The following is a 10,416-nucleotide window of genomic DNA, read 5'->3' as shown; positions in this document are numbered from 1 at the left end:
GATAGAATTGGATGAAGCCAGATTTGAATCACACAGGCTGACTCCAGACACAGGGCCCCTGGCTAGAATTCTCCCCCTGCCAATCCAACCAGCCATATCCCTTCTCTGGTCATTCCATGCGGACACCCTCTGCACACTCTGCTCCTCTCCTCGGTTGTTACTGGTGGACCACAGTGGAGAGCAGTGGGTGGCACTTGTTGTATCAAATATAGGAAAGATGGCTGAGAGGACAGGCAGGGATCACAGAAAGAGCTGGCTCATGACAATTTAGGGCAGATCTCTCTCTTGCCCCTGTATTATGCCTCAGCAGTCCACTTCATCATCCATTCTTGTAATTTAGCCCTTCTCCATTCCTGTCCATGTACGTGGTCACCATGTTGGAGAACCTTCTCATCATCCTGGCGGTCAGCTCTGTCTCCCACCTCCACACCCACATGTACTACTTCCTCTCCCACCTGTCCTTGGCTGACATTGGTTTCACCTCCACCATCATCCCGAAGATGATTGTGGACATCCGAACTCACAGCAGAGTCATCTTCTATGTGGGATGCTTGATTCAGATGTCTTTTTTTTTTTTTTTGACTATTTCTGGATATTTGGACAGTCTGCTCCTGACTGTGATGGCCTATGACTGGTTTGTGGTCATCTGTTACCCCCTACAGTACTCATGCAACATGAACCCATGCCTCTGTGGCTTGTTGGTTTTGGTGTCATTTTTCATCAGCTTTTTGGTGTCCCAGATACACAATTTGTTTGTGTTACAACTTACCTACTTCAAAGATGTGGCAATTTGGAATTTATTCTGTGACCTTCAACTCCTCAGCTTTGCCTGTTCTGGCACCTCCACCAATAACATAGTCACATTTTTTTTTTTTTTTTTTTTTTTTTTGTGAGGAGATCAGCCCTGTGCTAACATCCGCCAATCCTCCTCTTTTTTTGCTGAGGAAGACGGCCCTGGGCTAACGTCTGTGCCCATCTTCCTCCACTTTATATGGGACGCCGCCACAGCATGGCTTGCCAAGCAGTGCGTCGGTGCGCGCCCAGGATCCGAACCAGCGAACCCCGGGCCGCCGCAGCGGAGCGCGCGCACTTAACCGCTTGCGCCACCGGGCTGGCCCCAACATAGTCACATATTTTATTGGTGCCATCTCTGGTTTTCTCCATATCTCAGGGATCCTTTTATCTTACTATAAAATTATTTCCTCCATTTTTAGAGTCCCTTCATCAGGTGGAAAGTATAAAGCCCTCTCCACCCATGGCTCATGCCTGTCGATTGTCTGCTTATTTTATGGAACAGGTCTTGGGGAGGTACTTCAGTTCTGCTGTCTCACTTTTTCCTAGGAAGGATGTGGTGGCCTCGGTGGTGCACACTGTGGTCACCCCCATGCTGAACCCCTTCATCTGTAGTCTGACAAATAGAGACATCAAGAGAGCCATGTGGAGGCTCCTCAGCAAAACAATCTAATATCGGTACCTGTGTCATCCACTTGGATTGTAGGTTGGAAAATGCAGAAAAACTAACCATCTAGACCTGCAAATCCCACCTCTCTCATCACATCGTTTTGTAGTTCTCACGACTTCCACGTCTCTCCTTTGGTAATATCTAAATGTTGCTTTTTTTGGTATGTCTTTAGTGGGACTGGGGGTATATTATGGGATCCTTTGTATATCATAATTACTACATGACTGAATCCTGTTTATATAGTTTATCGTTGATGACCCAGGCATCCCAGAAAGATGAACAACTCTCTTTTTGTATATTTAAAAGTTACATCTTTCCCATAGCTCTTATGTGTTTTCCATACAAATTTCTCATTTATCAAATATGTTTATACAGGTTATGTGTGAGGATGCATGGTCACTGGTTTTCAACCTTGGCTTTTATTGGAATCATCTGGGAAGCTTAAAAATACTGATAACTGGGTCTCACCACCAGAGATTCTGATTTAATTGAACTGGAGTGTGGCTTGAGCCTGAGGATTTTTAAAAGGCCTGAGATGGTTCTAGTGTGCAACCAACAATGAGAACTACTGATCTAAGTCAGATCTTTCATTCTAAGATGACCAGTATTTCTTGAATCCTAATAGCTCATGGGCAAATGCCAATGATCCTAGAGAGATCAGAGCTCCAAAAGGGAAGATAGAAAAAATCTACTGTAGCAATAGGCAATGTGTTTTCCCCATTATTCCTGATAATGTTTCTTCAAATATCTTCTCTCTCTACACCATGCAGCTGGGCATATGTGCTGGTTATGAAACTATTGTCCCTCTGCTCCAAATTCACACTTCTATGCTTTGTGGTGCTGAGGTGGGGCTCTTGAAATCACTGCTGTTATTTTCCATGTTGTGTTCACTTTACATACTTTCAATAGTGGTCAGTAAGAGTCATTATGCCCTAAAAGCTCAACTTTTCCCTTTACACCCCTAAAGCCCTTTGGCGTGTAGCTTCTTCCTTCACTTATGGTTGCAATATTACCACTCTGTTCTTTTTTGCCTTTCAGACCTTCAATAACTATTTAACTAATTCCCTATATTAAATTCTCTTCATTAAAATGACTAATTGGTTTCTCTTTTCTTGATTGAACTCTGACTGATATTGTAACATGGCATATAAAAGTATGTTTTGAGGGGCCGGCCCCGTGGCTTAGCAGTTAATTGCGTGCACTCCACTACCGGTGGCCCAGGTTTGGATCCTGGGCGTGCACCGACTCACCACTTGTCCAGCCAAGCTGAGGCAGTGTCCCACATACAGCAATTAAGAAGGATGTGCAACTATGACATACAACTATCTACTGGGGCTTGGGGAAGAAAAAGGGGGAAAAAAGGAGGATTGGCATCAGATGTTAGCTCAGGGCTAGTCTTCCTCAGCAAAAAGAGGGGGATTGGCATGGATGTTAGCTTAGGGCTGATATTCCTCTCACACACACACAAAAATACATTTTGAGGTGTCTGCAATTGGAAGATTGAAAAATGTGCTCAAGTGAGAAAGCTCAAGTAAATGCTATGGCTTGGTCATGGGTATACAACTGTAAAAGAGTTGGTGATATCATATTTCCAGTTGCTATGTGGCTATAACGGTGCTTGAGGGTCATTAAGTCACCCAAGTCATTACAATAAATTTATCTTCTTTTACATTATTCTGCATTACTCTAAGATTACAAAGGACCATGTTGTCAGCAAACGGAGCTCTTTCCAGTAACAGCCTGGTTAGGACTTCACTTTATTATCATGTCTTCTGTCATGATAACTCGGTCTCTGGGATCCTTTTGAGTTCTACAAGATTGGTGTCCCTCTCTCCTTAGAGAAGTCACACATAATTTTTGGAGTGGTAATCTTGACTCTCTGAAAAGCTGTCCATTACTAACTTAATTTACTTGACCTTTAAGGAAAATCACCTACCAATTCATTGATGAGAAACTTTGATATTAGAGAAAGGAATGCACTTGACAGAGAATAAATTCAATTCATGCCAGTTAGTGGGAAAAGATAAAAATTCCTAAAAAATTTCACCCAATAAAAATTTCTAAAATATTGTATTTGCATATCAATGTATGCAAACCTAAGTAATAACCAAAGAACCTTGAAAAGTGCTCAAGTAACGTTGCTTTTTTTGAGTGTAGTTTAATTTCCAGTTTCTGTTCTGTTAAATTTACTACTTCCTGTTTCATATTACATCAACTTAAAATTCACAAAGACAAATGAATATAGGAAATTATAAATCTGAAAATGTTATAATATGAAGTACACACCTGAGTACTAATGCTAGATTTTCTACAACATGCACTCAATGCCTTTCCATAATGTTCACAATTGGTAAAATGGGAGTAAATACACTTGCTTCACAAGATTTGGTTGAATTTAAATGATGAAACAATGTGAAAATTAGTTTTAAAATGTTCCCAAATGACTAGAAAATGAGATGTTGGACTTACATTTCAACTTGTTCTACAGGGCAGCCTTTCTATCCAAACCATTTTGTGTTCTCTTTTCTGGCTATTATATCATTCCATTAGTACTTCTGGAGCAGTGGAGAACAGGACAACAGACATTATTCTGGAGGTAGGTGCACCTTGTTTGCAAACAAAAATAGAGCATTGAGGTTTTTTTTGTTTAGTGTTTCGGGTATTTTTCCCTGCATTATTGAGACACAATTTACGTATAAAATTTTGTAAGTTTAAAGTGTACAATATGATATTTTGATATACATATATGTTGCAAAATGTTTGCCAAAATGACATTAGTTAACACATCCTTTACCTCACATAACTACCATTTTGTTACTCCTGATGTTTTGGTGAGAACATTAACTCTACTTTCAAAGCAACTTTCAAGGACACAACACAGTATTGTTAACCATAGTCACCATGATGTACATTAGATCCCTGGAACTTATTCATCTTATAACTGAAAGTTTGTACCCTTTGATCAACATCGCCCAATTTCCACCACCCTCAGCCCTTGGCAATCACCAATCTACTCTCTGTTTCTATGAGTTCAATGTTTTTAGATTCCACATATAAGCAAGATTATACAGTATTTGACTTTCTCTACCTGACTTATTTCACTGTGCATAATCCTCTCAAGGTCCACCCATGTCATAGCAAATGGCACGATTTCCTCCTTTCTCATGGCTGAGTAATATTCCAGTGTGTGTGTGTTGTGTGCGTGTGTGTGTGTATACATACCCTGAGTGTTGAAGTGCTTGGAGCACAAACTCCTTATAGAGGATGAAGCCTGTATGGTGGACAGTATCTGAGATGCTCCCAATGATTGTCCACTCCTAGTTTTCATGTCGTCATATATTTCCCTCCCATTGAGTGTGAAATGGACACAGAGACTCACTTCCAATAATGAGAATGTGGAAAGAATTTGGGGAGGTCACTTCTAGGAATAGAGTGAAAACAACCTGGCTTTCTTTTTGCTACTTCTCTTGCTCTCTCGATTTTTCTGGTTGATGGGTGCCAAAGGGCATGTAGTGAGCAGCCCCGTCAATAGGTCCATGAGTCAAGGAACTGACGGAATTCTCTCATTCAAATTAACAACAAGAAAACTCCTGTAAATCTCCAACAAATGACATGACAACCCAAGCAAGAGCTAAGGAAATGAAAATAAAAACTTATCCTTAGAGACAAATGTTAATTGAGGAAATGGAAATAGTATCACATTCTTGGTATGGAAGACTTAATTCTGCATAGATTTCATGATTAATACAACGGATTTACAGAAATCAAAATCACCCATTGAGTTGTTAAATTGAAAGGAAGTCTGAATTTTATTTTAAGATCCTGCAACTTGGAAGTAAGAAGCAAGGAGTACAAGTGCAATTCCTCTTGAGGGGAGGAAGGACCCAGATCATTCCAAGGCCATTCACTTGTCTCCTTTTCTTCTTCATTGATATCAGCAGGTCCTTAGAGATTGGGATGACATGGCCCAATTGGCTAATTATGAGCTTAGTGCATTGAGCCCCCTAGGTCATATAATTGTAAATAATTGACCAGTTCCTCCTGCCCTTTACTTTGCCAGTTCTAGTACCATACCTCTGTGACTGTGTCTCATTCCTTCATGGGCATCTGCATCAGAAGGTCACAGCCTGAGTTTGTCTTCCTGCCAGTCCTAAGGAGGGACCCTGAGCCTTCATCATACACCAGGTAGGAGAGCGGCAGTGAATCCATACTCCTTGGTCATGCTCCAGCAGAGATGCAGCCCAGCCCAGTAAGTGCTGTGGGAAACAGCGATTGGAGAAGGGACTGTTGGGATCATTAATTCCTCCCCAATAAGACAAACATGGCAGTTGTGATAGATCAATGGGAGGGCACCCATATACAAAATTTCAAATCAGAGACCTAAGAAGTTTACGTTCTTGGTTCTGGTGGGGGTGTGAGAACCCTAATTCAGAGTTCTGCTTCCACCCTCCCTGCTTCTGGCTCTGGTTGGCATCTCCTCCACCACAGCAGCACATGAGTCTCTCTAAACTTTCCCCTAAGCACTTCAAAATGATCATGAAGGTGGTGATGGGGATAAAGAGAAGGAGAATGACATTAACCAAAACATCATGTTTATTGAGGGCTTCCTAAGTGCCAGGCTCTGAGGTATGTGTTTTACTTATCTTGTTGGATTTCATCTGCATAATATCTCCCAAATTATAAAGGCAAATGTTGTTATTATTTTTTGTAAGGGGAAAGGAGCACAGCATTTTCTGTAACTTGTACCAGATCATGAGTTAGCAAGAGTTGAAGGAATCTGGGCGGTTTGACTCCAGACTCAGGGTATCTGGTAAGTCTTCTCCTCTGTCAAACCAAACAGTCATTTCACTTCCCTGTCACTCCTGGCAGAGACCCCCTGCTCACTATGCTCTTCCCTTTACAGGTTTCTGGTAGACCACAGTGGAGAGCAGTAGGTAGCATTTGCTGCATCAATTACAGGAAGAGCTGCTGAGATCACAGGCAATGATCATAGAGAGTCAGCTCATAATAATTCCAGAGAGATCTCTTTCTCTTGCCCCTGCTCCTAGATTCCACTTCAACTGTCCACTTCCTCCTCCATTCTTATCATCAGTCTACTCAATCACAGAAGGAGACATGAAGTCAGAGTCTTAGGGTTTGTTCCTACTTAGGAAACTGTAAACAACTAAAAAATGTATCTCAGATGTACCTGTGATTAAGACCCCTGTACCTCTGCTTAAAACTTTCAGAAATTCTGGAAACAATGAAGTTGAGTGCATGAGACTCAGAGACTGACAATTTAATTTTGAATCTTGTCTACTCCACTTATTATTAGAGTGTTATGGGGCAAGTTTTTAGTATCTCTGGGACTTAAGATTGTCATCTGAGTTGGTTCCTAGTTGATATAACTCCACCAAATAAGGATTAAATAAATACTGGATGCCCTCTCTGCAATAAATGTGATGAATGCATACAGCAAGGGCAAAATAAATTTTAGGTATTTTTATTAATAATAATGATAAGGCTAACTCTTATGTCACCTGACTTAAATATCTGGTGACCTGAAGTTATGGTTTTTCTACATCCCTGACAGGACATTTTGTTTTTGTTTACACAAATACATCCTTAGTGTTTGGAGAGAAATGACTGAATCTCATTTATTTCTGCTTCCTCAGAGACTATTCCTTTTTGGCACAGAGGAGGAATAAAAAACAAACCAAAAAAAACTCACTTAAATATTGAAAAGACCCTTCCATTGTTCAAATAAACAAAGTGAGGGAAATATGGCTTCCACAGATTTGACCTTTCATGCCCTTTCAGGAATGTCCCACAGGACTAGAGACAAGATAAAATAGTGCTTGTTTGTGTCTAAGTCATGGACTTTCTATGGTACCTATTTTTTCCATTTAATAGCATCCACAGCATTCAATTACTGAAAAACCTTGCAGAGATTTTCATAACTATGAAAAAAAAAGAGGCAGAAATGAAGGATGCACTAAATTTTATTGCAGAGGCTGAGACACATTTTAGGATTTCATGTCATTCCTTGCTCCAGTGTGCTGAGACAGGAAAGGCTTTGACGTCTCTGCCATATAATCCATAAAATGTCATTAAATTTTGGGGATTTGTATTTCATTACTAAACACACTATTCCAATAATGATTGAAATTTTTTATTAAAAAAATTGACCAAATATTTATTCAGTTCCAAACTTCCCCTAGGTGCCACACATGTTCCAGAGATGGGTGTTAGACTCTCCACTTCCAAGAAGGAACAGAAGCACAGAGAGGTTGAGAGATTTACACACATTATACTTATAGGGTGTGAAAGATACGGGACTCAAACATTGATCTCCTTATCCCTGCACCAGTTCTCTGTCACCTTCACTGTATCTATTTTGGTCCCAGATGAGCAAATGGAGGTAGAAGGACTGACTCACTCTCTTTTGGTTCAGTAAGTCCAGCTGTCAATTGTGGGAATGAGCCAGGGGTTTATAGGGGTAATAATGGCGTTAACATGGTCGATTATAGGGTTTTCTATGAAGAATCATTCATTTTACAGTCAGTTTTGAAATCTAAGATTTAAAATATTTTCTATACAAGACAAAAATTTTCTGCGGATCCATCATGGATTGATTATCACAAGATAGACTTCAAGGATATTTTCAAATGTATACCTCAATGATAAGAGTATGTAGTTGGTAGAAAATGCTTTTTGCATTAGGACAAGAAATATAGACAATTATTAAAATTGGACATGCACCGATTGTTAGAAGTTGAACAACTAATCCCCTCTCACTTATTATATACAAATTCTCACTTGTGTGATATGGAGAAAGGGGTAAGAATTTTCATAGGATTGTTGTAGGAAAAAACTGATATAAATAATAATATAATATAAATATATAACAAAATATTTATTTAATATATAAATAAAATATATTAAATTATAAATATGTTATTAGATTATAAACATACATTTTAAATTTGTTCAATTTATATTAAAATATATAAATATAATCTTATAAACTGAATAAAATGATGTCTTCCCTCACATAATAGTGTGCATCACTAAAATGTTTGAAGTAGTTGTATGTACTTCCCAAAGAGACTTAAACACCATATTGTGGTAAACAAGTACATTTCAGAGGCAACATGTGTAGTACACTGTTTAGGTAAGCTTTGAAGAAAACTGTGTGGGGATACATATATCAATATTGACATTATGGAAACCTTGACAAGAAAATATACCCATTAAGTTCATGACAATGGTTGCCTTTGGGGACCAGGTATACAGAGGAATGAGATGAAGCTGAGATACTAAGAAAAGTCAAATTTCATCAGTAATGGCTCAAATCTCTATAAAATATGAAATCTAAACCACATATTATTAAATGTTTATATTTTTAATAAAGGTGGTGGGTATTGATGACAGCAATAATAGGTAATATTAACGGAGTATATTCTAAGTGTGGGGCAATATCTAAGGCAATGTTTGTCGACCCCAGCTGCACATTAAGATGACCAAGAACCTCACATGTAGAAATCCTGAATAAATTGGTTCTAGGTGAGGCCAGGGTATCTGTATATTTTAAAATAACCACAGATAAATATATAAATCTACTGGAAATGAGAACCACTGGTCTAAACAACTTAAACACTTTTTAAAAACTTTCTTACAATATTGCTATAAGGTAGGTTCAATTATTATCCCAATTTTATAGATAAGGAAACTGCCCAGAAGCATTTGTATTTTTCTATTTGGCATTTTTTCTCAATTAAATAGTAGTGAATCTGCCAAAATAATAAACCTGAATACCTTCAGGTAGCTAAAGGGAGAGAATTGCAATCCCTATATCAGGAAAGATTAACATGAAAATTTGTTAATTAGATATAATAAGAAGGCTGGGTTTTAAACCTGACCATGGGACCTCCCCTGGTGCTAAACTCCTCAGCTATAAATAAGAGTGTTTATGATCAGAAACACAAGGCCAACAAGTATCTGAAAAGGTACTCAACAACAATAATCATCAGGGAAATGCAAATCAAAATCACAATGAGATATCACCTCACACCTGTTAGAATGTCTACCATCCAAAAAAACAAAAGAAAACAAGTGTTGGTGAGGATGCAGAGAAAAGAGAATCCTGGTACACTATTGGTGAGAATGAATATTGGTACAGCCATTATGGAAAACAGTATGGAGGTTCCTCAAAAAATTAAAAGTTACTACTAATTAAAATGGATCTACCATATGATCCAGCAATCCCACCTCTGGGTATATTTCTGAAGGAAACAAAATGAGTATCTCAAAGAGATAGCTGACTCCCATGTTCATTACAGTATTATTCACAACACCCAAGATATGGAAACAACCCAACTGTCTAGTCAACAGACGAATGGGTAAAGAAAATGTGATATATATACATATATATATATGTGTATATATATAAATTACACACACACTAGAATATTATTCAGCCATAAAAAGAAGGAAATCCTGCCTGTGACAGGCATGGGTGGCAATGTGGTTTGGACCTGGAGGACATTATGCTAATTGAAATACAGCAGACAAAGAAAGAGAAATACTGTATGATCTCACTTATATGTGGAATCTAAGAAAATCAAACTCATAGAACCAAGGAGTAGAACTATGGGAGTGGGGGAAATGGAGAGATGTTGGTCAAAGGGTACAAAGTCTAAGCTCTGAGATGAATAAGTTCTGGCATACAGCATGTTGACCATATTTAATTATATTGTATTGAATACTTGAAATCTGCTAAAAGAGTAGATCTTAAGTGTTCTCACCACACACACAAAAAATGGTAAGTATGTGAGGTAATGGATATGTTAATTAGCTTGGTTGTGGTAATCATTTAGTATGTATATTAAATCATCACATTGTACACCTTAAAAAAATCTTCATGTTGTATATCTAAATATATAGAACTTTTATTTGTCAATCATACCTCAATA

The 10,416-nt window shown here is 38.5% G+C and overlaps 1 pseudogene; it reads left to right on the top strand.

Annotated features, from left to right (window-relative positions):
- Positions 1–356: 356 nt before the first annotated feature.
- Positions 357–1,465, top strand: LOC131394593 (olfactory receptor 7E178-like; annotated as a pseudogene).
- The last annotated feature ends 8,951 nt before the right edge of the window (positions 1,466–10,416 follow it).

Source organism: Diceros bicornis, chromosome 30, assembly GCF_020826845.1.
Source record: "Diceros bicornis minor isolate mBicDic1 chromosome 30, mDicBic1.mat.cur, whole genome shotgun sequence".
Taxonomy (NCBI): Eukaryota; Metazoa; Chordata; class Mammalia; order Perissodactyla; family Rhinocerotidae; genus Diceros; species Diceros bicornis.
This window is presented reverse-complemented; position numbering and strand designations above follow the sequence as displayed.